Here is a 17,590-nt window from a genome sequence, read left to right on the forward strand (position 1 = left end):
CACACACGCTGAGAAATACATGAGAAGTGGGGAAAGAGCCAGAAGGAAAGAAATGTCAAGGAGGAAGTTTATAAAGTTCTAAATAAAATGAAAAAGAGAGGTCAGTAAGGGAAAGTAAGATCAGACAGAGGTAATACGTGAACTTAGAGAACAACTTTATCAGCAAAAGGGGTACATTTCCCAGATTGTTGCAGACCTTCAAGTGAGTTGGGGTGAACATGAAGACAACTGTAAGAGGCATAAAAGTTGAAGGGGGAGCAGCTAGAGCTGGGAGAATGAAGACCGGCAATTTTTATTTTTTGTTTTTATTTATTTATTTGTTTTTTGAGACAGGGTTTCTCTATATAGGCCCAACTGTCCAGGAGCTCTCTATGTAGACCATGCTGAGTTAGAACTCACACAAATCCACCTGCCTCTGACTCTTGAGTGCTGGGCTCAAAGGCATGCACCATTATGCCTAACTGGATTTTAATGAGAGTAGAGATTGGAATATTTGCTACCAGGAAACACCAAGCAATGGGGAAAGTTGGAGGAAAAGGGTCCAGGGATCAGTTCATAGAACAAGACCTTCTTGGACATAGGCATAGTCCAAGAGAGAAAGAGGAAAGGGCGGAGTTCTGCAGTACGCGTAGGAGTTGGCTAGGGAGTTCAGGGAGCCAATAGAGTGGCAGTCATTTTCTTATGAAACAGGAAGTAAGTTGATTGCTGAACTTGAAGGTGACTGTGTTGAGGGCTTGAGGCAAGAACAGAGATGGATAAGCAAGCACCTGGGAAGAGAGGCAAGAAATGCAGAATAGCAGCTACTAAAGGGTTACCTGAAGACTGAGCTGAGTGAGAATCTGCATGGCTGGCGGCTATGTAGTACAGATGCATGCCGCCAGTAAACAAGAGTGGAACATTGTAAAAAGTTGAAAAGGTCAAGGAAGAAGAGGTTTGAGAGCAGGATAAAGCAAGGCTACCTGTGTAAGCATAGAATCTAAGATAACACTGGATAATCTACGTGACCCTGGCATTTCACAGTCTGTTAGAGACATGGGGGAGAAAGAAGTAAAACTAAACCAGGTGGGAGCAGAGAGGCTCCAGGTTGACCAGTGACTAAAGGCTGGGTGGCAATTTCCCATTGAAAAACAAATCTTTCTTCAGGTATCTACAATCCCAGCACTCAGGAGGCTGATGAAGGAGGACCAATATGAATTCCAGGCCAAGTCTAGCTACAGATTGAGACCTAGAGAGCCAGGTATGGAGGCACACATCTTTGATTCCAGCACTCAGAAGACAGAGGGAGGTGGATCTCTGTGAGTTCCAGGACAGCCTGGTCTACATAGCAAGCTCCAGACCAGCCTTAAGACTCTGCTTAAAGGTGGGGTGGAGGACAGCTGGAGCAATGGCTCAGTAATTAAGAGTGATTGTTGCCCTTCCAGAAGAAATGAGCTTGGTTCTCACGTTCCCTGGCTTCCAATTGCCTGTAAATCCAGCTCTAGGGTGTCTATAAGATTCTTCTAGCTTTGTGGGCACTGCACATATACACATACACATTGTCTTAATCAGGGTTTTGTTGTTGTGAAGAGACGCCATGACCATGGCAATTCCTATAAAGGAAAGCATTTACTTGGGGCTGGCTTACATTTCAGAGATTCAGTCCATTATCATCATGGTGGGAAGCATGGCAGCATCCAGGCAGACATGGTCCTGGAGAAGGAGCTGAGAGCTCCACATCTAGATCTGTAGACAGCAGGAAGGAACTTTGAGTCACTGGCTTGCCTTGAGCATCTGAGACCTCAGAGTCCACCCCTAGTGACACATTTCCTTTAACACCTACCTACTCCAACAAGGCCATACCTAATAGTGCTGCTCCCTATGGTTCTATAGGGGCCATTTTCATTCAAACCATGACAGAAACACACATACACATAATTTTAAGCACAAAATCTTAAATAACATAGTAGAGAAGTGCTTTTCAGAATTCCCAATCAACTACTCATTTGAATGTTTATCCAACCTTTCATTTAAGCCTTCAACAATGTAAAAAATGTTTGCTGAAGACTTACTATTTGCCAAAATACCATGACAGGTAGTGAATAAGACCTCTCTTTCATTAGTTTTAAAATACACTTCCAACCCTCCTCCCACATCGCTCTTCCCTAGGGGTAGCATCTCTGAAGTCAGACTGCTTATACCAATGTCAGTCAGACAGCAGTCATGGTCTGCCCAGGCTTAAACTTTATCATAGCTATTCATGCTGTCATGACTTCAGTTGAGGTAAGTACACTGTTGGTAATAATATGTTGGGCTAAGTTGCTGTTTAAATTACGAAAAATCGCACTATGAGTTGGCATTAAGAGGCAAAGTCACTGTATTTGCAGAAGGCAAAGAAATAAAGGCATGTGGATTGTGTGTTAATAAAGCAAATAGTCATCGTTGAAGAAGTCATTAAAATTGTTACTGTTACTTCGTTTTTAAAAACAAGAGCTAAATGTCTTAAGGGAACTGAAAAAGAAAGACACTCACAAATAAATTGTGCTGTGTTTTGTTACTGAGATACAGGTATACAATAGTCTCTGAAAGTACACAAGGCTGTTCAGAAGGAAGTGAGTGGGAAGAATCGCCTCCTGTTTCAAAGCGTAGGGGCAGTGGGTGTGACAGACTCCTGGGGCTTTGCGTTACAGGTAGAGCATCTGGTCAGGGTTTAGTTGGTGGGGATTTTTCTTTGTTAGTGGTGCATAAAATCACAATCACGTGTGGTTTAAAGTTAAAAATATCTTTAGAACAAACGTGACACAAAATCCATGTCCTACAACTATCCAAACATTTTCCTTTTGGAGAGACACAGATTATCAGAACTCCAAAAGCCAGGTTCTCCCATTAGACAATGAGCAAACTGAGTGCCAAGAGGTGGGTGGCTGGCACATGATGACGACACCCACAGCCTTTTAAAGGCGGAGGAGATTTATTTACTACAGAGAAAATTGTCTTGCCTATGGCAAAAATAGATAAAACTTATATAATGTAGTGGTGGCCTACACCTCCATTTAAAACCCTGTGATTGCTTTGCCCCCCACCCCCACCCCCCCCGTCACGAGGACGATAAACAGCTTCCATGAGCATCTGTGACTATTAAGCCTTAACAACACAACACGCTTCTGACTTAAGCCCGTCATCTATATCTAGTTAATCACCAGCCCTGCTGGCTTTACAGTTTCAATATTTCATAGAGCACACTCTCTCGGTGTCCCTTTTTATTTTCCCCGTGACATTTTAAAATCACATGACATAGTTTTAAAATATCTATAGATAGCGATTTTTTTTATTTGATGTGATTTTTTTTTTTTGCCCCCAATATCTAAAAAAATTTCCCCACTGTCAGTCCTCCCGTAGAGCTCAGATAGGTAAAGAAAGCAGGTGTCCAAACTTGAAAGGGGAGGATTAAACCAAGGCCAGAAATGACATCCGTCTCCCACAACTGATGAGACCAGCACGGAACAACCAGGGACAGGCTTATCTCTCTTCCCACCCATTCCTTCTGGTTCATGCTAGCTCAGAAGCAATCTCTATTCACCACCCACTGCTTCCAATATTAGGAAGAAAATATAGTGCTGATGTGGAAAAGCTACTAGTTGCCTAGTTTTCTAGTCCCCCACCCCCAGTGGGAAGTTGCCAAGTCTTACAGGGAGACGTGTCAGAGTCCCTGGAACTAGAGTGACAGATGGGTTGTAGGTGCTGTCTGGATGTTGAGAACTGAGTGTGGGTCCTCTGACCTAGCAAGCACTCCTAGCTGCTGAGCCTTCTTTCAAGCCCTATTTAAGGAGATTTTTACGATCTACAGTTATATAGCTCATGCTCTCAGGTTCAGTATTTGAACTGAATGAGACTCAGGTTTGGTATTAACCCCCTCAGTTGTGAGGCGCTACTTTTCCTAGTTTTATGATGGGATGGCATTCGGGTGACTCTCCCCACCCCTGGCAATGAGTCGGAAATGTTTCCCTATTCATATATGAATTATCCTAGAGGCATTAAAGAGTATGAAAAGCACCATGGGAGACCATTATTTTATCCTTCTAAAATGTATCAGTTGAACATCAACTAAATTATTTGTTGATACTCTTATTTTGAGAGTAGGTCTTTTGTAGCCTAGGCTGACCATATACACACACAGCAGAGGGTGATCTTGAACCTCCCCTCGTCCTGCCTCTACCTCTCCTGAATACTGGGATTACAGGCATGTGCTACCATGCCTGTTTTATGTGGTTCTGGGGACAGAACAAAGGACTTTGTGCATTCTAGGCAAGCACCTACAAACTAAGAGACATCCCGAGTGCGAGCCCACTGCTATCTTTTTAGCAAAAGACGGGGGTGGGGGGGTGGGGAGCTCGCTGATAAAGCATGTGCCTAGCATGGGGTGAGGCGCTAATCCAATTTAAACTACTGGAAAAAAAAAACCCTCTAATAATTTTTCTGTGTGATTATTATTTTTTTTAAAATTCTGTTGATCACACTCAGCACCCTGGGCATGTTTGGCAAGTATAGTACTACTGTTAGCATTCTCATCCTCTATACATGGTTTCAGTCATGTATTTTGTTTTACCTAATCAATATTATGTAATTGTTCCTTTACATTATTATTATTATTATTATTATTATTATTATTATTACTGTGTATATATGTGTATGATTGATATGTGTGGGTGTATATGTCACAGTTTTCATGAAGAGATCAGAGGACAACTGTACAGATGGCTGCTTCCTTTCATCTTCACATAGATTCCAGGAATCAAATTCATGTCGCTGGGTTTTTGTGACAAACATCTTTACACACTGGGCCCTCTCTCTCTCTCTCTCTCCCTCTCTTCTCTCTCTCTCTGTCTCTCTCTTTCTGATCCTAATTGTTTTCTTTTGCACTAACATTCTCCTAAATATAACCTATTATAACCTGCAAAAGATTTCAGTCTTAACGTAGCTTTTCTTTTTACCCATCAGCCTGTGACTATACATTTTTATTTATCTTTGCTTCCTTTTACAAACTCAAACATTTGGTTTTGCAAGTTTTGATGTGCATGTTTTGATATTATAAATAACACTGCAGTGAGCATCTTTCTGCTCTAAATGAGATTCCTACTTAGATTGTGAAAATACAATGGGATATGTTCAAATGTATGCATATAGGGATTAATAGGGAAAGTGCTCAGAATCACTGTATTTAAAAAGACTGGGAGTGTGGCTCATTGATCAAGCATGTGCCTATCATGTGTGAGCCACTAATTCAATTCAAAGCACTGAAAAAAAAATCTAATAAATCATTTGGTTTTTTTGGAGATAGAGTCTTGCTATGTAGCTCAGGCTGGCATCAAAATTGCCATTCTCTTCCTCGGCCTCCTGAATGCTGCAATTATAAGTGTGCGCCACCAACCCTGGTTTATAAAGAAAGATTCTTAAAATAACCACAACCATTTACCCATCACTACCAAGGGTGGACTCCTTGTGTCCCAGAGAGTAATTGGGCATAGCTCCAACAGCCAGGGAAGTACCCTGCCATTTTGTACTTTTCCAGGGCAGGGAGACTTTGAGGGTGGGAGAAAGCAGGGCTTTTCAGAGATCTGAGTACTGGTCTGTGCCTGGCAACCTCTGCTCAGCTACCATGAAACGCCAGACTTCCTTTAAAAATACTACATGAAAGCCATTGTTTCCACCCTTTCCAACTCAGTGACAGGCTCCATAGAGGTAGACTGACCTCTAGACCTTCATGTGCCCGTTCTATTTGGAGTTATCTCAGGATGCTGTGGGTGTATCACAGGACAGCTGGGAGACCAGGTCTCAACTTCTGTGGGAGTAATCCCTCAGCTTGGCACCTAGAAACTTCAAAAGATGAGTCTACATCCCAAAGCTCTTAGGCCACAACTTTTAACACAGCTGTTAGAAAGTGCACCCCGTAAACAGGAAATATCTTAGGAAATACAACCAAATATTTGTTATTTTTATTTTAAAAGAACTATTAAAAAGTCTGAGCAGAGGATGACATTTACCTGGTGTTACCATTACAAGCTGGAGCTTTTCCCTAGTGCCCTACTTTTATGTGTTGGGCCATTGTGTGCCTGCTGCTGCTCAATGGGAGCTTAAATATCTCCAAATTAATCTATAATTCATTTTATCTTGCAATATGAATGTCTCAGGCAAGGGAGTTGGTAAGTCACTTCAGTTGTTGTTGTCACTGAACAAGAAAAGATTTACTAAAGCTCAAAGCATTACTTAGACACCTTGTTGAGGGGTACTCAGCAGAGAAGGCTGCTTAGACAGGAGTTGAAGCCAATAGAAAGTCTTTCTTGAACAGCCAATGACTGCTCTGGGTGCAGCATTAAGCCTTTCTCAGGATGAACTTTTAAACACAAATTCTTGTTCCGGGTTGACACACTTCATCCGACAAGAACAGTGAGCCAGAAGCAGAACTACAGAAGCTCAAAGAATGAGGTTAGGGTCCCTTCCAGGTTGGTTCCAGAGCCCCTTTGGCTGCTCATTTGACCCAAACAGTTAGGGACTTTCCCAGATCTATGGATTTTGATGGATTAGGTCTTTGTTTTCATTTTGGCAGGTAGTCTCAGTCTACATGCTGAGTTTTATGGCCTGAATGGTTCTTCTATCATGGACTCATTTGTGCTAAGGTCTGGGACCCAGTTACAATGTCTGTGCTTCAAACACTAGGAAACAGAACAGAGGAGGCTCCCAGCAGTAGAACAGCATCAGCCAAGGTTAGAGATTTAACCGTTTGTGGTCCTAGCACTTCTCCTCACCCGAGGGCCATCCTGCCCACTGACTTTGTTGTGCATGTACCATTTGTCTGTCCTGAAGCCTCCTTAGATTGTCATCTCTAGGTCTTTGCTAGAGTTCTACATACATCTGGTACTACCCCGTTCCTCCCTTTCCTGCTCTCAGTTTAGCCAATTCCTGATCATTCTTTACTGTGCTGTCAGTTGGGTAATGTCTGAAAGCCTTGTACAGAGGAAAGAACTTGTATGTTGAAGAGAGACACAGCCATGTTCAAACTTTGTTCCATTTCACACTACATGAGTCACCAAAGGATCACCTAGACCTCGAGTTGTCTTGCTCCTCTGCTAAAGGAACTAGAATGCAGCGAGAATTAAATCACACACGTGTATGAAATTCTTCTGCGACTTAGACACTCAGTCACTGTCTACGTCCTCCATGTGTATCTTCCAACCTCTCCCTGGATCCTCTAGCAGACTCATTTCAACCAAAAATTAGAGGATAAGCTTGTGACTTATCTATAGTTAAGCATCTGTAATCATCTGCATCAAATTCAAAATTTTCACCCTCTGCTTAACTTAAAGTTTCCAGATGAAAAGATGTAAGATGGAGGCTCTGGGGAGAAGCTCTCTATCAGAAGTGGCCTGTCAGATTTCTGCCCACAAAGGAGTGAGTTTGACTGGGTGAAGTTGGCTCTAGGTAGTTAAGAGTCAATTTTGACTGTGTCTTAAAGCTAATGTTCTCATCTTGAAGTGACCTGATTAGGGCTGATGAGAGAGCTCAGCAGGTAAAGCTGCCTGCTGCCTAGCCTGATGTCCTGAATCTGATCGCCAGGATTCACATAGTAAAAGGGGGAACTGACTTTCAAAACTTGTCCTATGACCTGCTCACACATGCAAGCACTGAGTGAATAAATAAATACATTCTGTGCCAGGTTTGGTGGTGTGTGCCTTTAGTCCCAGCACTCAGGAGGCAGAGGCAGGTGGATTTCTATGAGTTCAAGTCCAGCCTGATCTACAAATCAAAGACCAGGACAGCCAGAACTACACAGAGAAACCCGGTCTTGAAAAAAAAAAAAGTTTGTTAAATTGCCAGATCAGTTTTAAAACTTCACTTGTCTGATACAGCAACCACTTGTCACAGACTCTCACTCATAAGCATCTGGCTGAGGGCCAGGGCAACGGTAAAATGGAGATTCTGGTTTTACTTGGTTTTAATTAAGCACAATGGCGAGGTAGAACATTTTATTGGACTTAGTTCTAATTTGCCACTTTGAAGACTTTAACATTTTTATTTATTTAACTTTATGGAAGACCTAGTAGTATGTGGGGAACAACTGGGGTACATGAATGAACCTACATTCTGTGTGTGTGCGTGTGTGTATATGTGTGTGTGTGTGTGTGTGTGTGTGTGTGTGTATGTATATGTGCATGAGGCAGTATTTTCTCACAACATGGTGTAAAAAGGTCCTTGCTTGACATTAGGATGTCCTCATCATCCCTTCTCCACCTTACGTTGTAGACAGGGCCTCTTCTCTCACTGAGCTGGAAACTTACGCTTTAGGTAGATTGGTTGGCCTGAAATGAGCCCGTGGCTGGATGTGTCAAGTAATTGCTGCTCTGTCCCTTTGACATGTGAGTCAAATCCTCACAGAAGGCTCCCTGACAACTGGGCTATACAAGCTGGGAGCCCCTCAGGGGACCTTCCAGCAGTGTTCACCTACTGAAAGAGATCACCTAGGCTGCCAGCATATCTTCCATCTCCGAACCCTCCACCGATTATGTCAGCATCCACAGGTCTTCTTCCTGTAGAAGGTATCTTGACCACGACATTTAACAATTGAGGTACATTAATTCTTATGTGGGGGAGAAGGGGATGGAGGGTTGTTCTGTAGATCCTGAGACATTCCGCAGAATCTCTGCTGACTATTCATTAGACTAGTGGTAGCAACTCCCCTGCCTCAGTGTGACAACCAAATGGCTTCTTGACACTCCCCCTGCTTGAGAACTATGCTAAGGTCTGCCTCTGTGTGTGTTCCTCTGCAACCTCTGTATTCAGCCACTCTGTATTCAGGTTCCCTGCCTGCCTAAAAATAGGTTCTTTTTCCAGGCCTTTAAAAATAAAACAAATCAATTAACCACAAAACCCTTTTCTTCTTGGTCAAGTTTGTTAAATAACTGCAAGGCAGAATTGATTGTCACTTTCCATCCGCCTTTGCAGGCAGGGTTTCTCACTCTGTGAAAAGCTTGCATCTTCATCTTTTCTGCCATGCTCACCTGATTGGTGAGCTCACCCATCTTTCTAACACTTGGTGATGCCCAGGATGTCTTGGCTTCATGGTTCTTCTTTGACTCTCTCTCCCAGAGGGAGTCTCTAGTAATGTCTTTGTTGTGTTCTGCTTCTTAAATTCTGACATGTCCTATCCCCCAAGAGGATCATCTCTCTCTATCTAAGACATGGCCATTTATTCACAGTATTTTATTTTTCCTCAGTAGAAACATCAATTCCAAAGTTTCTTGTTTAATCCCAGATCTGTCTCCTGAGTATTAAACCTACACATCCCCATGTGTGTCTCACACACTCTCAAAGAGAACTTACTATTCCCCCCTACCTATTTTTTGGTGACCGGCCACCTCTCCATGCCTTATCTGCCCCATCTCAGCCACACAGTAGTCATATAGGAGTGTGTCAAAGTTTCAAATATGTGGTACTTCCCTAAAGATGTTCCTCTTAGGTTACCTAGAAATGTAATCCTGTAGCTGTACAAACACATAAACCAGATAATCTAGTGTTGTAGTAAATAAAAAAAACATCCATAATGAACCTTGCACACTGTAGGTACACATATGCTCCCCTCCCTGTGTAATATAACATAAAGTAGATTTGGTCTCTGTCCCTGACTCTGTCACAGGGCTCCTACAGCTCCTGGAATTTGCTAAGTGACAGAGGTCACAGACCTACATAAATACACTTATGTAGGCATACTGATACTCCTAATGAGCCCCTTTAGTAGCACCTGATGGTATGTGAATGAGATGGTTTAAAGTGGATCTCTAGACAGCTCAAGAGGGGGCTATTCACTAGAAAGACAGATTGAGGGGATGATTAGAACTTTCAGCTCCTTTTACCCTCCATGAAGTGATGGGGTGGGGCCTGAAGCTGAGCAGGTTTATAGAAAGAGGAATCCTGGAGTCTAGCTCCAGCGGAATTCAGGTCCCAAAAGGGAGGTGTAGTGTCATTGAGGAAAGGAGACTGACACAATCAGAGAGTGACACAGGATAGCTCTTGTGTTTATTGAAAAAAAAAAAAAGTCTACACCTTTTATACTCTATTTTAGCATAGTAGCTTAATCACAGGCAATGCTGAAAGCAGACTTAATGATTCTAAGACATATATGATCTTTTCATAGATTGCTTTTAATCTATTTTAGCCCTATTTTTCAACATCCAGTATGAAAGAGGTCATCAACTTTATTTACAGTGTTTTTCTTTAAAGCAAAAGCAATAAGTTCAACAAGCATCTAAGTGCCTATTGCTCTCTAAAGTTCAGCAACCTCCCCACGTATCCCTTTACACTTCCTCCTGCACGCTCTCAACCTTTGTGGGCAGCAGGCATTGAGTCCTGGGAAACAAGCCCATGCCATTCATCCTGTAAGTCACCTACCCAGGGAATCAATAGTGGGCACTATTCTATACTTATTAACTGAACTTTTGACTTAACTGCCAAGGCCTCAGACTCTGGGTCTGGAACTCTGTTTTCTCTAGATTTTGTGTTTTCATCCTTGGGCCCAAGTGTAAGTGCCTGAGAGTTTCTAGAACCATAAGTCTCTAACTTCTCTAACTCTAAGTGCAAACAGGGAAGCACATGGAGATTCTTGCGTAGACATAGGCAGGATCACATGTGATTCCATGGTGGCAGAGACTTTTTCCAAAGAATTATTTTGTTTAGAGAGACTGCCATTGCATACATTCACATCCTCTACCAAAATTCATACAAAATCTCTCAAAGGAGAAAGCACAAGGAAACTCAAGTAACCAAATGAAAATCATCAAAGATGACAGTAAAAGGATGCTGGAGAATATATTGGAACATCGTCAACCAGCTGGCCTTGCCAAGCAAGTGGTCCATGCCAAGACAGGTATTCTTTCCTTTGGAGTGAACCTCAGATCTGATCAGGCAATGGTTGGGTAGCCTAAGAACAGTCATGCCACTATTATACTAGTGGACATATCTCGCTTGGCAGATCAGTATTGCAGCACTGAGATCCACAATTAGCTTACTTTACTGATGACTTTTCTGCCTGAAACAGCTTAAATAGCACCTTCCAGCACTATAAATGCTAATGGTCAGAAGGATGCCTCCAGCTCAGTTCCAGCTTGAATTTCTTATGTCCTATATCCAAAGTGATAAATAAGCCCATGGCTGGATATGCCAAGTAACTGCTGCTCTGTCCCTTTGAGGTGTGAACCAAATCCTCACAATAGATGTTGCTGTCTTCAGCAGCAGGGGGTTACTATTTAGTGCCGGTGGACATCCAAGAACAATGGACATACTTTGTCTTCTTTGGGGAGTTCCTAGGGGACCTCTGTTTATCAAAAAGTTTCCCACAGCTGGCACTGGGATCTTGGGTTGAAAACCCTCTGGGAGTGATATGTTAGAATGTTTCTCCATGAAGTGCTTACATACCAGTTGGTACATGTATATACACTCCAGATTTCTAATTCTCGTTGATATTTCAAAACTCCACTCAAACATGTCTTCTCTAAACTCTGCTCTTATAAAAGACTCACGCTCCATGTTGTCTCCATTGCACACGTTTGTATTTATCAGAGCACCTAGGACACTGGTATTCATTTGAATCATCTTGTAAGAGATCCTTAAAATCTTAAAATGGCAAGGAAAAAAAGACTGTGTTTTAATGCAGCAGATAGAAAATAATCAAATTTTCACGGAAGACTGGAGAGTGTCGGTCAAGGTAGTAAGGTTGCTGTCTTAGGGTTTTACTGCTGTGAACAGACACCATGACCAAGGCAAGTCTTATAAAGGATAACATTTAATTGGGGCTGGCTCAGAGGTTCTGCCCAGTATCATCAGATGGGAACATGTCATTGTCCAGGCAGGCATGGTATAAGAGGAGCTAAGAGTTCTACATCTTCATCTGAAGGCTGCTAGCAGAATGCTGACTTCCAGGTAGCTAGGACTAGGGTGTAAAAGCCCATGCCCACAGTGACACACCTACTCCAACAAGGCCACAGCCCCCATATAGTGCTACTCCCTGGGCCAAACATATTCAAACCATGATAACCTAACATGCACAAGGCCCTAGGTTCAATCCCTACAAAATTGGTAAAATAAAATAAAATGGAAATAGGCCCATAGTGCCTACTGTTCTATCTCTCTTGCTCTCTCGCTCTCATTTTTAAAGATTTACTTATTCATTTAATGTATAGGAGTACATTGTAGCTGTCTTCAGACACACCAGAAGAAGTCATAGGATCCTATTTCGGAGGGTTGTGAGCCACTATGTGGTTGCTGGGAATTGAACTCAGGACCTCTGGAAGAGCCATCTAAGCCTCTGTTGATCCATCTCTCCAGCTCTCTCTCTCTCTCTCTGTCTGTCTGTCTGTCTGTCTGTCTGTCTGTCTGTCTCACACACACACCTCTTGGATAAGAGAGAAGAAATTATAACAACAAAAGCCATGAGCTGGGCTATGTGGGAGTACAAGCCTACAATTCTAGCACCTGGGATGTGGAGGGAGGAGAATCAGCTCAAGGCCAGGCTGAACTATTTGAGACTGAGAGTTTTAGATAAAGGGTTTCAATCATATTTACCCACTTAATTCTTCCCAGATTCTCCCCCATTTCCCTACCTGCCTAATTCTTCGTCCTTAAAAAATAAACAGACAACCCCACCCCCCCAAAAAAAACCCACCCTGTAGGACCAATTCATGCTGCCTAAATATTCTTGGATATGTGATCTTCCACTGGAGCATGGTTGACTTACCAGAAACTGCACACTTAGCAGCTAACAACTGCAACTAGCTCCATAGATAGGGTGGTGTGTTCAGCTCAGCTCTCTGGGATTTGGGATTCCTCTCTGGCTTGGGCTGGCTTGCACAGGATTTGTGAATGTTGTACAACTGCTCTTAGTTCACATGTGCAGCTGCCCTGGTATGTTCAGAAGCCAGTGTTTCCTCGTGGTCATTTACCACCTCAGGCTTGTATACTCTCTCCACTCCCTCTTCTGCAATGATCCCCGAGTCTTGGGAGACAGGATATAATAAATAAAAATAATTTTTTTTTTAATATAAGAAAGTGAGGCTCAGAGATGGTAGGCAATTTCCCGAGGCTGAAGCAGCTTTCGAAGTTAATGTATTTGACCCCGTCCTTTGAACGAAGCCCTCAGTATTCTGGGGAAAATTTCCATCAGGGCTCAATCTAACCACTCAGCACACAAGAAACCTTTGGGCCTCTGCAAAGTAGCCAGCAAGGAGCTGATGAATGCTAGCATTCAGGAACTGAGGTTTATGCTGTTTCTCCTGGATCCGTCCTCCCACCTCCAATTCTAGAAAGACACTCAAAATACAAGGTTCCCCCCACATGCTGGATCCATATCCATTTGGCCTATGGAACTTCCTGACTTTTGGAAAATCTCACCACTTTGCGGTCAGGTTCATAAAAGGGACTTTTTTTTTTTTTTTTCAGAGCATAGCAAGAATTTCACTAGTGAAGATGTGGGGCTTCTGGCAAAGATGTTAATACCAGGTAACTTGAGGTCAAGCGCCCTGTGGTACTCTCTTCCCAAAGCCTGACTGCAGAGCCACAGGAGGCCAGAAGCTTCCTTAAAGACTTTGAGTTCTGATTGAGATCAGGGGGCCTCCCAGCTGGCACCAGCAGCCTGTATACTTTCCAAAGATAGGGAAACCAAATATTAGCCAGCAGGAGTGTAAACAGTGCCATAAACACACCCATACCTTATTCTCCTCCCCTCCCCCAACCTTAGAGCGAGCGGCAGCAACCTGTTACACCTGTCCTTAGAGAGGCAAGTAAGGAACTGAATACAGTCTGGCTGAGAGATGCGCCTTTAGCCCAGAATGGGTTCTCTTACAGAGAAAGGTTTCTTTATTCCCCACACAGAATGGGGATAGGTTCCTTGATTTCTTCATGACTCCCTCAAGCAAACTCACCTGTCTCAGCACCTTAACTTGGCCTTGAGTTATAAACATACCACTATGGTCCTGCAATCTCTAATCGTTGTTTATATGACTGTGGGATCCGGTTTAGCAAGTGTTTTCCAACTCCTTTGATGTGGGCTCTAAGTCTTGCGTATCAAACAATAGCTCCTCTTAGGACTTCCCATCCTGTATCCTCGGTGTTGCTTGGTATGGTCTTCTGCCTAGTATACCAGGGTTCACCAGGAGCTTGTTAGAAATGGAACCTCTCTGATTCCACCCGAGAATCACGGGGTCAGTTCACATTTTATCCGGTTGACTCATCTGCCATTTAAATTTCAAGGTGCCCAGGGCTGGAATGACGTTTACAAATATGCAAATTCTGTGATACTAAGGGTGCTAAGATAGTACGTAGGACAGGCTTGCCATCTTTTGCCCACCAAGGTCTTCGGGCGTAGCCAATGCTACCTCAACTCTCTTTGTATGCCCTTGTGTATATTACACATGTATATATTATATAATGCCATGGCCCAATATTTTCATTCTAATAATAGTAATAAGTTTAAGAATGTAGTGCTAGCATCCAGCTGCAGCTTGGCCCACCACACCTACAATGGTCTTTTCTCCTTCGCAGGCACCCTATTGAGACACTGTAAGTGAATATCTGGCTAACAGACTTCCTGTGCTGGGGGTTTCTCACTTGGGGAAGTGAGTTGACATCAAAAGGGATACCAGCAGCGGGTATACTTCCTGTTCCCCACCTCCTTCCCTGCCTCCTGCCTGAAAACTCAGAAGCCTGGTTAGAGGCTCTAACCTTCTAACCTTCCCCACCCTCAGAAAGGCATAAGAAGAGGCCTCTTACCCATGGGGCTTTCTTCAGCACCTCTACCATGCTGTCTGTTTCTGGTGCTGGGGCCTGAACCTGTGTTGTTTTTCTGTCTGTCCACAGCATTAATAACTCTTTTATTAAATTTCAACCCCCACCCCCAAATCCATTTCAGTATCCCCTTGATTCCCCAATCTGAGACCTTTCAATGAGTGTAGTAACTTTTTACTAAGTCCTCACGTGGTGGTGAAGGATTTATGTGCATTGTTTTTAAATCTCCATTGTGTCGGTGATTTCTTAGAGTGCCATAACAAAATACTAAAGGCGGGGGTGGGAGTGGAGGGTTTGAGTAACATAAATTTCCCACTGTTTTGGTGGCTAGCTGGTCAAAGTGTGGGGAGGTTTACCTTCACCGTGGTGTCTCTCTCTGACTTCCCAGTCACCCCATCCTCACCTCATTCTTTTGTTGTTCGGTTTTATTTCTGCTTGGTTTTTTCTTTACTCAGTTCTAAGAGCTAGTCTCAAATAGCCTAGGCTGGACTTGAACTCACTGTGTAGCTAAGGGTGACCTTATAGTTCTAATCCTGCCTCCGTATCCTTAGTGCTGGGATTACAGGCATGTGCAAGTTCTCCTAGCGTATATGGTGTTGGAGATCTAACCCAAGGCCTTGTGTGTGTTATGCAAGCATTCTACCAGCTGAGCTCGAGACACAGTCCTCCTGCTGCTTTCTTACCTGCTCTTGTCTCTTTCTGTTCATGCATCTGGCGCCCGCATATCCAGACTTCCAATTCCAAAAAAGATAGGACTTCAGTCTATGATTGGAGTAAAGAGACAGGAGTCAGATGGAGGTCATCATCATGTGGCAAATTCTTACCACTTTAAAACTGAGACAGGCCGAAAGACATTCATATAATTAATGTCACTGAATGGTGGTCACGATGCTGGACCTGGGATTCCGTGTTTACCTGTGTATATGCCTGATGTGTACTATGAGTTTGTGACAAGCATGTAGAATCATGGCACTGTCTTCACAGAGTTTACACTTTTATAGATACCTTTTCCTTCTGGAGCCTGTTTGCCTTCCCTGTCTTGCTAGACAGATCTATTTTTGTGTACTTATACATTATTGATTGCCAAATCCAAGAGAACACTACGGCAAAGTCATTTGCCTTCCACATAAAACCGGGCTCTGAATGCGGCTTTAGGAAGTTACCCGAGGCTGCGTTGGTTTTCTGCCCGTGTCAGCTGCTTCCTATAAAATACATTGGAATTTGCCTGCAACTTTCTTGGTTTCCTTTTAAAAACTGCTATTTCAGCAAGTCCTCCTACCCCAGGCGAGTCAGCCATGCTGTTTCTCCATGACAGCAGTGACAGGATAGGAGATGAGGAGCAGCCATCAGTCTATACCCATGGTAGAAGCTATGGGATGGTGCAGCCATTTGCCATGTCAAGGAAGACAGAGCCACGAGCTCCTGGAAACAAGAACCCTGGCCACGAGAAGAAGGAACTTCTGAAGCAGCCAGTCCCTATCTCATAACTCAGCTCTGCCCCATAGCCTGTGATTTCTGATGTGCTCCTGGGACCATGAACATTTCTATAGCTGCTGTCACTTCAGGGTATGCAGATGTAGCTTCTGGCAAGGTCCAGCATATGAGAATGGCAGGGGTTCTCTTGTGCTGAAGTGCCGAGCTCCAATAGACTACAACCTTTGTTACTGCCTCTGTTAGCTTCCAAGTCTTCACTGAAGGAGACAGGGGAAAGGCCTAGCTTAGTCAGAGAGCATCTTAATTAGACAGTGCTGTAGAAACCACCAACCAAGAGATTTAGCTCTTAAGCTAGGTGGTAGTGGAGAGTGACATTAATTCCAGCACTCGGGAGGCAGAGGCAGGTGGAGCTATGAGTTTGTAGCCAGCCTGCTCTACAGAGTGAGTTTCAGGACAGCCACGGCACACAGAGAAATGCTGTTTCAAAAAACTGAAAACCAAAACCAGGCAAACAATGAAGAAAGAAAGAGATAAAGAAAGAAAAAAAAAAGAAAGAAAGAAAGGAAGGAAGAAAGGAAGAAATTTAGCTCATTAACAGCAAAGACAGCAAATAGTCAATAAATAATAGACCAATAAACTCCAACTCTCTGAGTATCATACTAAAGTTTCAAAGGACAGCTTGGGCAGCTGGAGAATGTAGGGATAGTTTCTGAAAAGGCTGTGGGTGAGACTGAGAATGAGTGGAGATCTCCAGGAAGCTAAAGGATACCAGGGACATGGGCCACCCATCAAGGGAAGGCCCAGGAGCCAACAGAGTGAGCCTCTTCTTTAAGGACACTTGCTCTACTGACCAGGTCAGTACCTTTATAGCTTCGTTTAGCTTTAGCCAACTCGTCAAAGTCCCTCTCTTTCAGAGACAGTCGCACTGGGGTTAGGGCTTCAGAATATGAATTCAGAGTGGACACAATCGAGCGGATGCTCAGCTGGCTTCCCCCTTTCCCCCTTTTCTTTAGTCTGGAACTGCAGCCCATGGGAAGGAGTCATCCTCAAGCAGGAGAGATAGCTCTTCCTCAGTTACGTCTCTGTAGAAATGCCCTCAGACAGGCCCAGAGTGTGTCTCCTCAGGAACTTCAAATCCAGTCAAGCTAATGGTGAAGATTAACCTCACAACTGCCCTGTCAGATGACCGGAATGCCCTTCCTCTCTGTATCCATAATTCTTTGCCTAGAACTCTCATTAGTGCATTCTTAATGTACTAATCCTCAATGTACTTTTCCTTATCTGTCTCTCCCAAGTGGCACTTTTCTTTGCTCATTTGATTTTATTTTCTTTATTTTTCCTTTTTCTCTTCTTT

The 17,590-nt window shown here is 43.3% G+C and overlaps 1 long non-coding RNA gene across 1 annotated transcript in view; it reads right to left on the minus strand.

The window, feature by feature from the left end:
- Nucleotides 1–1,672: 1,672 nt before the first annotated feature.
- LOC116093575 overlaps nt 1,673–17,590 on the minus strand; it is a 17,255-nt gene continuing 1,337 nt past the window's right edge. Inside the window, exons 2-3 of the long non-coding RNA XR_004119752.1 lie at nt 15,486–15,564; nt 1,673–1,722 (exon numbers count right to left, since the gene is read on the minus strand). This is a non-coding gene — a long non-coding RNA (uncharacterized LOC116093575). The remainder of the gene's footprint in view (nt 1,723–15,485; nt 15,565–17,590) is intronic.

Source organism: Mastomys coucha, unplaced genomic scaffold (genome assembly GCF_008632895.1).
Source record: "Mastomys coucha isolate ucsf_1 unplaced genomic scaffold, UCSF_Mcou_1 pScaffold16, whole genome shotgun sequence".
Lineage (NCBI taxonomy): Eukaryota > Metazoa > Chordata > Mammalia > Rodentia > Muridae > Mastomys > Mastomys coucha.